Consider the following 12,879-nt stretch of genomic DNA (forward strand, 5'->3'; position numbering starts at 1 on the left):
CTGTGTGCAAGAGAGGTGGAGGAGGGGGCTTGAGCCCTGTGTAGCCAGGGCTCCCAGCGGCTTGTCTTGTTGCTAAGCAACAAGCAGATGCGTCTTGTTGCTAAGTAACGAGCACTTGGGTACCCAAGTCTCTGTTCCTGAGGGGTTCTTACGAGCTGGCCTTTCACGGCAGGTCTCTAGATTCTAAATGAAAAGCTGATGGCTCATCGTGGGATTCCTCCTTGGCTCCATTTTAGGCTAGTGCTGTGTTACTGTCCTGATGCTGTTCGGCGTGGCCCGGCCACAGGGAGCAAGGCTGCTGGATGGCCTGGGAGCCAGTCATCTCCTCCGTACCCCTCCCCACAGAGAAGGGAGGCCAGCGTCGACTGCAGCCGCTCCCGCACAGCCCTGGGGAAGCCTTGTTTCCTCGAAGAAAGATGGCATTATTGTCGACTGTGTGTGTCACAGCCAAGCCCAGCGTTCCCTCGCTGGTCTCCAGGAGCTGTTTTATATTTTCATTTTAGAAGGAATCTTTGTAAATGATGCTGTCCGTCTCCCCATATTTCTCCCCTGACAACCAAGGCTCACAGTCTCATTGTTTTTTCGGAATTCCTGCCTGTGCTGGGTCAGCCTGTGCCCTCGGGGCAGCTCAGACCTGCCCCCACACAGCTGCCAGGGAGGTGAGGGTGAAGAAGGAACAGACAGGAAGGTGAACAGCCTGGGTATTTAACCGGACTGTTACACAAATGACCGAAGAAAAGCACTGCTGACATTTCAAACAGACCATCACACTCAGCCTCAAGGAAGAATGGGAGGGAAAGAGATTAAGTGAGAAAGAAAGAGAAGGAGAGAAAGAGAGAGGGAGAAGGCAGGGGAGAGACGGAGGGAGGGTGGGAGGGAGGAGCAGTACTAATGCTGGGGGCCCCTCCTGATTTACCACATTGTCAATTACGTGTAACTCAGAAGTTTCTAGCGCTAAATTCTAAAAAGAAGAAATGTTTACTTGCACAAACTTGACTTTGAAAATAAAGGTAAAGAGAAGTGAAGCACATTTCTAAAGGAAGCAGCTCTGACGGTGCACCCAAACCAGCTGAACCACCCAAACCAGCTAAACCACCCAAACTTTCCCAGGGTGAGGAAATCTCCCCAGAAAATTTTCCAAACTCTGAAGTGAATTGCTTGGGGAGATACTGAAACCCTAAGAGTATTAACTCTTGGCCCTGAAAAAAAATTTTTTAAGAAAAGGAAAGGCAGAAATGATATTCCAGTGCCTCTCGTAGCAATGAGAACCCCCAAATCAAGGCCGCCCTATTTCAGTGTTAATTTGACGGAAACTGTATAGGAGCCACGTTTCCCATTTGCGACTGGAGATGCACGTCTCCCTCCCTGAGTTGGAGAATGTGGACATCGGGAAGCCCCCGGGCCTGCTGCAGGAGTGGCAGCCCCGCCTCCTGGCTGGGACCACAGGAAGGAACTCCGTGGGTCTGTGCCCATTTCCTTCTGAGTAAAAGAGGAAAGAAAGACAGGGAACCTCTGACCATACTCAGGCTGATCCCCTGAAGGTCCGTGTCACCAGCAGGCATGAATTTGGAACCAGGAGGCTGTGTTCCTTCCTGAGCCGCCTTTTTCTCGGGCTTGGCCTCGAGCTAAGGAGGGGAGAAGGCAGATGGGACACAGGAAAGAGGGAAGTCTGAGCCTGCCCTTTCCAGTGCTGCACATTAATTTGGGCAGTTTTCCAAACCTCAAGTCTGCAACCTAGGGTCACAGATTCAATTTGATGAGTCTGGCCAGCATTTTTTTTTTTTATGTAATAGTGTTACGGAAATGACAGGCCAGCCAAGAAACAAGCACCACTCGGAGGGTTGGAGTACTCAGATGTGTTACGCCGGCGGGCTCGGAGGGGCTTCTGCTCCGAAGCTCTGAGCACCTCCAAGACGTGCGCGTGAGGTTTTATAGGGTTAATTACAAGTATGGGCTATTAGCCAATAAGGCTCAAACAACAAACAAAGCAAGGAGTTAGTACACTGAAGCTTATCAATTCAGAACAGATCACGTTACTGACACTTGTTGAGCTTGGGTTTACGAGTTAGCTTGTTAGCCCAGTAAACTGACGCTAAACTTCAGGTTTACGAGTCAGCCCAGCAGAACTCAGATCAGTAAACCGACACTTATCACACTTAGATTTGTGACTTGGCTTGTTAGCCCAGCTGGGCTTTTCCTTCACAATAGAAGATAAAATAACGTAAGATTCCGTGTAGTATAAATGGAATAGAACAGAAGAGATTGCATTTCATGCCGTCGGGGTGAGCGCGATGTCAGGACAGCTTTTGTTTCAGACGCACACAATCCCAGCGTGAAGCACCCTTCCCCCAGCAGGTCACGAGGTCCGAGAGTAGCGGGAAGAGGCCCCTGTGACTCTCTAACCAGAGAGCATGCTCAGGCCCTTTGGTGACAGAAATCAGGCTGGGCCTGTGCGGACTGGCTCTTTACCTGTGTTGCCACGGCGACCTGCGAGCACCCATACTGTCTCCACATGGTAGGGTCCTGTCACTCTCTGTCGCTGGGCCTGTGAGCCCCTGCCGCACCGGGTACCAGGCACGGCTCCCAGCCCCTGATGCCCCAGAGCCAGGGAGAGGGAGGGGTGGGAAGCCCCCAGGCCTGGAGCCAGCGCCGCACACTCCCCACCACCCCTAACCAGAGCCAAGTGATTTGCTCTGATCAGCGGGCAAATCCCCGCTCCGGTGTTCCTTCCTGCTACGTGAGATGTATTCAGATGACTCGGGGGAGGGTGCAGTGTAAAGAACAGAAAGACGTCCCTGTTCCCTCGGTAACAGCCTGAACCTGCTGGATCTCAGGCCTGGGGAGCAGCCTCGGGGCAGGGCCCCGGCACACTGGTGAGGAAACAGCTGCGGGAGAGGGCACTGCCGTCACCCTTCCTCCCCGGGGCGGAAAGGCCCGCGCAGCCCGGGCCCTGGCCCTGGCCCGGAACCGCCTCCTCGAGAAGCAGGTTCCGGGTTTCTGCTCAGATCCTGCTTCACCTTCACTATGTAGTATTTGCATTTTGATCTTTCTGTCACTGAGGAAAGCAGACACATTCTTAAGGACAAAAACACCAAAGACAAAGGGAGCTGTTTAAGGAAGCTACACCCATGTCTGTCTGTGTAAGCCTAGTGTTTTCTAAACCCTTTATAATTTCTTTTCATCAAATATTTGAACCCTTTTCAGTGAATTCAGGGATGCGGATAATAAACAGAAAACAACCAGTTTTTTAAAATGACCAAGAGATCTGAACAGACGCTCCACCGCAGGAGATCAGGGAGGGTTCTGACTTGCTCAGGTCAAAACCAGGATGAGACGCTACCTCAGACCCAAGAGAACAGCTGAGCCTCGAAAAGCGGCCACACCGAGGTCCGGCCAGGGAGTGAAGCTCTGCCCATGGCGAGTGAGGGTGTGAAGCGGTGCGGGCACCTTGCAGACCAGCTTCAGCTTCTTAAAAAGTTAGACGTGTGTTCACCACCCGAATCCCCCTTCCACCGGGTACTCACCCAGGAGGAAGTGTGTGTGCTTACGAAGACACGTACGTGCACATTTGTAACAACCTTACACATCACGGCCAATGACAAGAAACCACCCAAGTGTCCCCCAAGAGGCGCGTGGGTCCCAGAACAGCACCACGCTCTCGAGGGAGCCGAACGCCGTGCAGCAGTGAGGAGGGCTAAGTTACTGACACACTCAACACCTGCAACAAGACTGATTCTCCCTGAGGTGGGAGAGGCAGACCAAAAAGAGTGTGTGTTGGAAGATTCTGCTTGGATAGAATTCCAGAAAATGCAGACTAATCTATCGTGACAAGAAGACAATCAGTGGCTGCTTTGGGGGATGAGGGGGGATCTCCAAAGGGACACAGGGAAACAGGGGGGTGATGATATGTCTACTGTTTTGAATGCAGTGAAGATATCATGGGGTGAAACTTACCGAAGTATACAGGTTTATGTAAGTGCCGTGTATGGGATGTCAGTGACACTGTAAAAAGCTACAAAACAAACAAAAACCCTCTTTCGCCTCTGCAAGCCCGTCTGACCGCTGTCAACTGTCTTATTCTTTCTGAAGACTACCTTCCCTGGCATCTGGTGCACAGAGGCCAAGGATGCCGCCACCATCCCGCACGGCACACGGGACCTCCCACCCACACAGCCGGCAGAGAGCTCTCCAGCCTAAACCGTCAGTGTTGGGAGGTAGGGGCGCCCTGGCCTGGAGGAGGATCCGTCCCCTTCGCAGGACACACAGGGCCCCGACTTCCCGGTGTGCTGTCCCTGGGCGGAGACACTCAGCAAGACACACAGCTGGTTGCTGCTCCCACTCACCGTGCTCCTGGAAGCTCCTGCCACCTTCCACTCAAATCACAGGTCCTTGGCAGCTTTCAGCCAGACGTATAACCTGCACTTGCCCCGGCAAGAACTTCTGCTTGGAATACGACTCCTGAGGGGGTGATGCAGAGCACGTGGTGGCTGAGACACGGGGGGCCCGTGGCCCAGAGGAGAGCGGGCAGGGTGGCCCTAGGTGACTCTCCCTGTTGTGACTTTGCCTCACGTGGTCTCCCTCGCTCCCCACGCTCCTACAGGGGAAGCCGCTCTCTACACTCCTCGTTGACTCTGTGAGCTGCTTAACATCTTTGCCACCAATTCCCTGTTTTTTTTTAAGTTACTCAGAATTAGTTTCTACTGTTTGTAGGCAAGAGTCCAACTGGCACAGCCTCTGTTATCCAGTGTGTTTGGCACGAAAAGGAACTCAATAAATATTTGCTTAATAAATGTCATTAATGCGAAGGAAAGTAAAAAGGATGCCTGGTAACATAAAACCAGGGACATGTGAACACTCCAGTCCAACAGCGAGGTGGCACTCACCCTTTCAGAGGACATCACAGCATCTTGAGTTGGGCAGGACGATTGTTGGCAGAAAATCCAGGCACCTCTGTACCACCACACTGGGTTTTCCAAGCAAACTGAGGATGAACTAGATTACAGCCTCTTCCCAAGGCTAAGGAAGTAGTTTCCAAAATGGAGTTGAGAAAAGGAAGGTGACCTTGTGAAGGGATGTTGATGCTGTGGGCACTCCCCACTCCAGGATTAAATCCGACAAGCCCGCACTTGTTGGGCACATAAAATAAACAAAGAATGCATGAGCCTCGTGCAAAACTAATCATCCTCACTGAAGACAGCAAAGAAGAATATTAAGTAGGGTGGGGCTTGATGACAGAAATAAAGTGAAGCCTGAAGAAAAAGTGCACCATGGAAACCCCCTAATCGGGACAGATTCTCTCCTTCAGTCTGTCTGGAGCTGAGCTGAGTCCCCTGACCGTAGGAAGTCCTGCTGAGACGGTTCTGAGCCCCACATCTGCGCACACACACACACACACACACAAAGCAGCAAAGCTCTTTGTCCAGAACAGTGATGCTCAAACGTGGTCCACAGGAGGCAAATACAGAAACTGATGGGTTGGAATGAGAAACTTCTTAGGAAACTGGGTGTAGGAATTTTACATCTGTTAATTAGTAACAGAAAACAGTCGCCTTGCGTTTTGTAGGCCTTTTTAAAATTTCATTTAAATTGAAAATAGAAAAAACCTGATTCCTCACCACAGATAATTTTGAGAAGCAAAGAAAACCTATAAAAAAACGGAGTGGCCTATGGAAGTAACAGTTTGAGGAAAATCAGTCAGATCTGTATTTTACTCCTGACAGAATAATCTTCAGGGGAAAAAACATCAAATGAAAGTATGGAGATGGGGACAGAGCTCAATGTGGGGGAGTGAACTCTTTGTCTGTGACACCCTGTGGCCCGTCCTGAGACAGGAGGGAGGGGCACGCACAGCCATCAAAGGGATGACTCAGCCACTGAGGACGTGCCGCAAACTGGTTAGAACCAACGGGGCCCAAGATGGTGGCAGACCTGACTCCCAGTAGACCCTGAGCTTTGCCAAATGCTCACTGCAATACACTAGCAGGAAATGGCCCTCCCACAGGTGCCAGGACAGGTCCCAGGATGACCATAAAAGGCCAAAACGTGGGCGGGGGCCCAGTTCCCAGGAATCCTACCCCTTCCCCAAAGTAGTCGGAGTAAACTTCCCACATGTTAGCATATGAAATTGCCCGGCCCCCGAATCCCCCCTTGGCTGATCTCACTTTCCTACAAGACCCCACACGGCGGCCGCCACTTGGGGTGGCCCACATTCTGCCTATGGACTGTGCATCTCCTAAGCGTCTTGCTCTCTCTCACCTTCCCAGGCGGCCCCCACTCTGTCTCTGGAGGGTGCGTCTCTCTAAATAAACCTGTTTTTGCTCTACTACAGCTCGCTCTTGAGTTCTTTCCTGCGCGAAGCCAAGGGCCCTCATTTGATGGGGCGTGTCCCAGGGACTCGCCCAAGACCTGGGCCACGGCCCTCCTCTGGTGCCCCATTTTCCTGCAACACTCTCCCGGGTGCATCTCTACCAGGAAAATGAAGAATCTTCCAGAAGCTGAACCAAAAGCCATGAGTGCATGGCCTGGAACATACTTCCACAGAGAGAGGCAGCAGGAGCTAATCAAGGGATGTTTCCAGCCCACTGCCTGCTGGGACTTCAGAATCCCGGGTCCTCGACTTGGAGCCTGGGGGCCTGGGGAGGGAGGAGGGGTATTTTGCATGTGGAAGAGACGCAACTCCTTGTGACAAGGAGGGAAGATGGTGTAGACGGACTCACTTGTTCACATTCGCCATCTGTCCCTCTCAGGCCTGCCCGATGGGGACACTGTCCCCACCTCTGATGTCAGGCGCTGAGACTCTGCCAGAGTGTGCCTGGCGGAGCCGTCATGAAGTGTCACCACAGTTCTTTCCTCTGCCCGGAGATCGTGTCCCTGAGGCTGCTCCGTCAGCCTGAGGCCCCTTGCGGGGAGACCCTGAGAAGAGGGGAACCTGGCCTGTGGCCCATGTGATGCAGATGCCACCGAGATGTGGGGTCATCACACCAGCACAACACACTCAGCTGACGCTCTAAGCACAGGACCAAGCTCTAATCCTCCTTGCTGCTGTTTGCAAATGTGTTCACGCTGAATGTCATTAAATCTGGGGTGGCATCTAAGGAGGCAACGGTGCAGTGGATCTTAGCTGACACTGTGCTGCAGGAAAGAAGGACAACGGAGCTTCTGTCTGGTGGAGGGAGACCCCAGCGGTAGGCGGTGGGATTCATGCCCGCGGTCAGACTGTCCTGGGAATGAAGTCACAGGCCAGGGACAGGTGGCTGCTGCCCAGAGAGGGTCTCCTGCAGGGAATCAGGCTTGAATACCTGAAGCACAGCCTGGGCGGTCACAACCGAGCACAGGAGGAAACACCAAACTGCCCGATCCGCAGAGGTGGATTGTGGTGAAACTGGACAGAGCGAGCTGACGGGGGACTGGCTCGTGGACCACAAGGGAGGCTGAGGGGCAGCGGGCCATGGGAGTAGCCTGTCCTCCTGGCCAGACGTGGCCCGAGGGGGCTCTCAGCATAACCAGGGTAGCGCGGAGTCTCTCTAAGTCACTCTCTTCTGTCTTCCCCCGGCTCTGTGGACTCTGACACCCCCCTCCAGGCCCACCTCACCCCCTGACTTCTGCCAACGCCCTCGGACTCTGCCTGAGCTGTGCAGAACTCTGGGGCTCTCAGCTTTCCCAGGAGATTCAGGGGCCTTGGAATCAAGCTCAGTCTTTTACAGGCACACAAAATATGACATATTACTGGCAATAAGTTGTCATTGTATCAAAATAAGCATCAACATTTTGTCTCATTAAGACCAGCAGCTTGGGGAGCGGGGGCCATCCGCTGCGTTGCTGGGCCCTAGGTCCCCCACGAGCGCCGTGTCCTCCCCACGGCTGCCCTCCGCAGCGCTGGGATTCTGTTCTCGATGACTCCGCATTTGTCCTGCCTTCCACACACTTTCTCCCATCCCAAATCTGACCTTTTTAGAAGCCCATCATGAAGATGGTCTGAAACAAACAAAGGCGAAAGAAAGTGGGAACTGCTCCATTTCTGTGACTGGAATGTAGTTATTTCCTCTGCCTCCAGTTTTCCAAACCTGTTCATGAGAGCAACATTGTGTTTTTTCTAGGAGAGAGGGGGACGTGCTCTCCCGGTCAGGCTGAGGGCCAGCCGCCAGGAGCCAGGAGAGGCTCCACCATCCACTGGGGAGACCGAGGCCAAGTCAGGATCCGGCCAGGCTGAGGACGGCCTCTCCAAGGTGGGACACAGCAGGGCAGTGTCACAGCCTTCCAAGCACCTAAGCTTAGAAGCCACCAGGACCACCTTCCTCCCTGAAGATCCCATTGGGACGATGCCCAATGGGAGGATGAAACAAGAGCAACTCTAAGGACCCAGTTTATTCCCGGACAATCTCCTGTCAGGCTGGTCAGAAAGTCGAAGGTGGCACTTCATCGGATACTGACTCCCCTTTGGTACTGGCAGGAAAACCCTTAATAATAGCGTGTTTTTCCCATGATGAGGAAGGAGATGGTCTGGTCCACGGGGAAGCACTTCAGAGCAGAAGGAACCCCGGGGTCTTCTCAGGAGCTCTTCTGGCAGTGGGGGTGCATATGAGGGGCCCCCTCAAGGGTCTGCTGTCCCTCAGGGATCACAGAGAGGGCCTGGGGCTGGGAGGCTCCGGGAGGGGCGAAAAGAGCCCTGGAAGCAGGGAGCCCTAGGTGTCAGGGGCCACGGTCTTCTGTGCAGCGTGACTTCGGCCACTTACCTCCAAGCTCACGAGGCTAAGAAGGGGAAGGACAGGGTCTTCCCAGGTGCCTCTGCCCGATCCCACGTGCATGAACAGTCTGGCCTCGGCTGGGCACTGCTCAACTTCCTGTGACTTCACCTACCTCACTGTAAACGGGATTGGTAGGACCTTACCTGCCAGAGGCAGGGCGTCCAGTTCACATCCTGGGACCCTCTGGCTACAAGCCCTCAGGGCCTCATCCTGTCCTTCCCCAAACCAGCTGGGGGCGACTGGGCTCTGTTTGGGTCATGTGGGGTGTTGCCCCCCATTGTCTTGGAAAAGGTTCAGCATTACGGAAAGCCAGAAAGCTGCTTCCTTGGGTTTTCATATTGGGGACTGAAACTTCCCTGCAGCACCTTCTAAGCCTCTGCCTTACTCCGCGAGCACAGCGCTCTCCATGACCTGCCTTCCCAAGGCTTCTGCTCTACAAGAGATGGCGAGGAAAGAAAGGAAACACGCGTGGGTTTTAAGTTGCTGGTGTACGTGATGTAGTTAAATAACTCCGGGGGTCGAGGGGAGGGGTGGCAGTCCCCCGGGGCGTTCCAGGCCGCCCTGGACTCTGACCGCCGGGCGTTGTCTCCAGTTTGGTTTGGTTCCTAACTATCCGGGGGCAGCCAGAGTTGAACACAGGTCACTCAACCACAACGCAGACACAGAACCACTGCTGGCTTAGCTGAGGGGGAAACAGAGCATTTAATGGTCCTGCTACACTGGAAAGTTGTTTTCATGATTCAATACAAAACAAAACAAACTCCCCAGTATTGCCAAGAGTACTTAAGAATATTATACACCTTTCTTTTTATTGGAGGTGTATAACAATCTGCTCTCCATTGCTAGATTTAGTTTTATAAAACAAAAACAAATCCAGAAGCTTCCAAACAGCGTGAAGTCTGTGTTGCCGCAGCGCTATTTCAGATAAAGAGGCCTCATAAGCCCACTGGAGCGCCTTCGGGCGTGGTTTTAACCTCCTCTTAGCTCCCTAGAGAAACCATCAGGCCCGTGGTCTTTCCCAGGCCAACACAGAGGGGGCCCAGCGGTCTCGCCACCAGGAAGGTGCCGGGAGGGGTCGTGGCGCCCACCCCTTGTCCCCTGCTCCACATCCTCCACTGGCCCTGAGTCTGCACCTTCCGCCCTCCTCACCCCTCGCCCCAGCCCTGACCTTGACTCTCCCCACCCCCACCTCCCGCTGGCCCAGCGTCCTGCCCTCCGGGTGCCCGGCTCACCCACCCTCGCTCTGAGCTCAGGGCGTGGCTCCAGCTGGCTGGTCACCAGTGCGGCCACGATCAGGCCCTGCGGTTCCAGCCGGTTGTCACAACACAAGCCAGCAGTGCCTGGCAACGGACGCGCGCTCCGAGGCCCCGCGCCAGCGTCCTCTGTCCTCAGTTACCATTCTCTCAACAGCTACCTGGTTCGTGTTGGAATTTACTGCTGGTTTGTCCCTGCTGCATAATTTTCTTGCTCTCTTTGGACTCCTTCCTCCGAGAAGCCTCCTTGAGCTTTTGGTTCCTTGGTCTTGCCTGGAATTTACTAAGCATTTGGGAACACCCCATGGGTTTGCATTTTTAAAAGGTGGGGCACTTGTGACACTTAGAATTACACTAAATATATGGCCTGATAATGCCTAGGAGGAAACAGAAGTCGTTTTCTGTTTATTTTTCAATCAGTCACATCATCCCATCCTTTTAGGTGCCTTCATGTTCAGAACCCTGGCATCAGCAGGGTGATGTGGGCAGACGTGGCATCCAGGAAGCTGGGAGGGAGCCCCATTCACGCAGGGGCACAGGTATCAGTAGAAGGGAACACATTGAAGTTACTCCCTTTTCCCTTAATTTGTTTGCTCCAACTGAGAAGCCAGCAGTGACCTCCAGTGAGAGAAGGAGGCCTCATGTAAGCCCACACAAATCTCATCCACTCGGCTCTGAGAGGCCATGAGTGCTGATCTAACATGGAGAAAAACACAACCGTCTGGAAGGGAATTTCTCTACCGCGTGTAAAACCACAAGCCTCCTCCCCTCCTTCCTTAAATGCTGTGCAAGTGTACAATGGCAGCAACTAGGAGCAGACACGCTAAGGCTGAATCAGCTCCTACACTCAGTGCTGTGTGACAGTGGGCAGGTGGATCAACCTTTCTGGGCCTCTGTCTTAGCATCCGCAAGATAGTGCCTACCTCACCAGGACGGCAAGGTGACTCTGGGTTCACCTACGTGCCGTGTGCCGTGCTAAAGAAAAATGAGCCTGGCACCCATTCAAACGGTAAGGAAGAGGTTACTCAGGGCTCTTGCCTTAGAATCAAGGCTGTCACGATAGGGAGAGGAATTGGGCTCAACTGCTAACACAGCAAACACAGCCGGGGACTTACGGCCAAGGAGCAAGGAGGGGGCGGTCCGCGGGCGAGACTAACGGGCACCAAGGCGGGGAACCTCTCTAAGCCAACACAACAGGACTCCTGCTACAGCTGGTCGAGGCAGGCAGAGGACAGGACCCAAGGAGGAGGCCCAGGAGAAACAAGGCTCAGGGAAGCGGGTCTCACGTTTGGCCAGGGAGCCTGCAGCTGGGAACCAAGGGTAGTAGACGTGAAAGACGCTGTGACTGTGAGCAGTCACTGTCACCTTTCGAATGCTGAACAGCATACTTTTAAAAACAGCCAAGGTACCAACCGGAAGCAAAGGCAAAGGGTTCCAGAGATGCAGCCCCAGAGGCTGGCCTCCTGGGCACAGAGCTGGATGAAGAGGATGGAAAGTGGGCCTAGGGGTGCAAACACAACCTGTCTGACGTAATCACTTTTGTATTTAAAACTTTGCTCCTCATTTTGTCTGTTTAGATATTTGACAGTGTTCTATATCCAGGATTTCTGAAAATAAATGAAAGAGAAGTCTAAAAAAAAACCCCAAACTACAAAAAAAAAACCCCAAAAACGGCCAAGGTAAACAATTTATCCAAACAGAAACATAATAGTTGCAGCCAGAAAATAAATTAAAAGTTCAACTTCACTATTAATCAAAGAAATCAACAAGATGTCCTTTTCCCCCTTTCAAATTAACATTTAAAAAAATAATCCTACCACATGTTTGCAGGGGGCGTTGGAAAGGGCATTCTCAGACACCGGTGTACAGGCACAAACCTGGAGGAGAAGTCCCCGAGGGTGCGGTGATGCTCACAGAACGCGGGATCCGTCCTCGGGCGAGCGCCGGGCAGGCGGCGCACCGAAGCGGAGGGCGTCCTTAGGCTGAGCACCGGCTCTGCCGCTCAGTAGCTGTGGGGAGGTGGGCGAGCAGTTCCCTGAGACCACCTGCCTTGTGCTCGTGGGGGTCCCCACAAGGCTCCTGTGATCTGCCCAGCCCCCACCTCCCTCTGGGCTCACTGCCCGTTCACCACTCAGACTTCCTTGGGGCTCAGCCCTGGCGTGGAGCCAACCTCCCTGCCTGACCGCCAGCCCCTGGTACTTAGCACCCTCCACCACCAGAGTATACGCCCCTCGAGGGCGTGCCATGATGCACTGCAGGCTCTCAGGCCATGTGTTTGGATTTGGTGAGTGGGTCACCAGGTCACCACGTGGCACGGTGCCCACAGGTGCCCAGCGAAGGGCAGGTGCCCCACGTTCCTGAGCTGCCGCGGCCAGCGGCATCCACCCTGCCCTTATCTGGTCGAACATCATTCCCCACCCCCACCGTGTGGGCTCAAAGCACACCTGCCTCCCCGCAAAGTCTGCATCCTGCAGGGAGTGACACAGGAGTCATCCAAGGCCCAGAAGGACCCCCATTAGTGCCTGCAGCCCGACCCCCGAGGCTGCTCTGGTCCCGCCCTTTTCAGAGCTTGTTTCCTCAGCTTTTCTTCCGGTTCTTTTAATTTTTTTAAGTGACGTATAACTGATTTACAACCATACAACATGATATTAGTTGCAGGGGTACAACAGTGATTTTGTATTTTCACACATTATGAAATGATGGCTGTCTAGCTACTGCCTGCCACCGCGCAGAGCTGCTCCGACGTTCCTGGCTGTATTCCCTGCATTGCAGCCCCTGACTCGTTTGCTTCACAGCTGCAGGTCTGTGCCTCTTCTGCCCGCCCCTGCCCACTCCGCCTGCACCTGCCCCGCCGCTTTCCTTCTTTTCGGAACCCATAACAT

Source organism: Vicugna pacos, chromosome 8, assembly GCF_048564905.1.
Source record: "Vicugna pacos chromosome 8, VicPac4, whole genome shotgun sequence".
NCBI classification, from domain to species: domain Eukaryota; kingdom Metazoa; phylum Chordata; class Mammalia; order Artiodactyla; family Camelidae; genus Vicugna; species Vicugna pacos.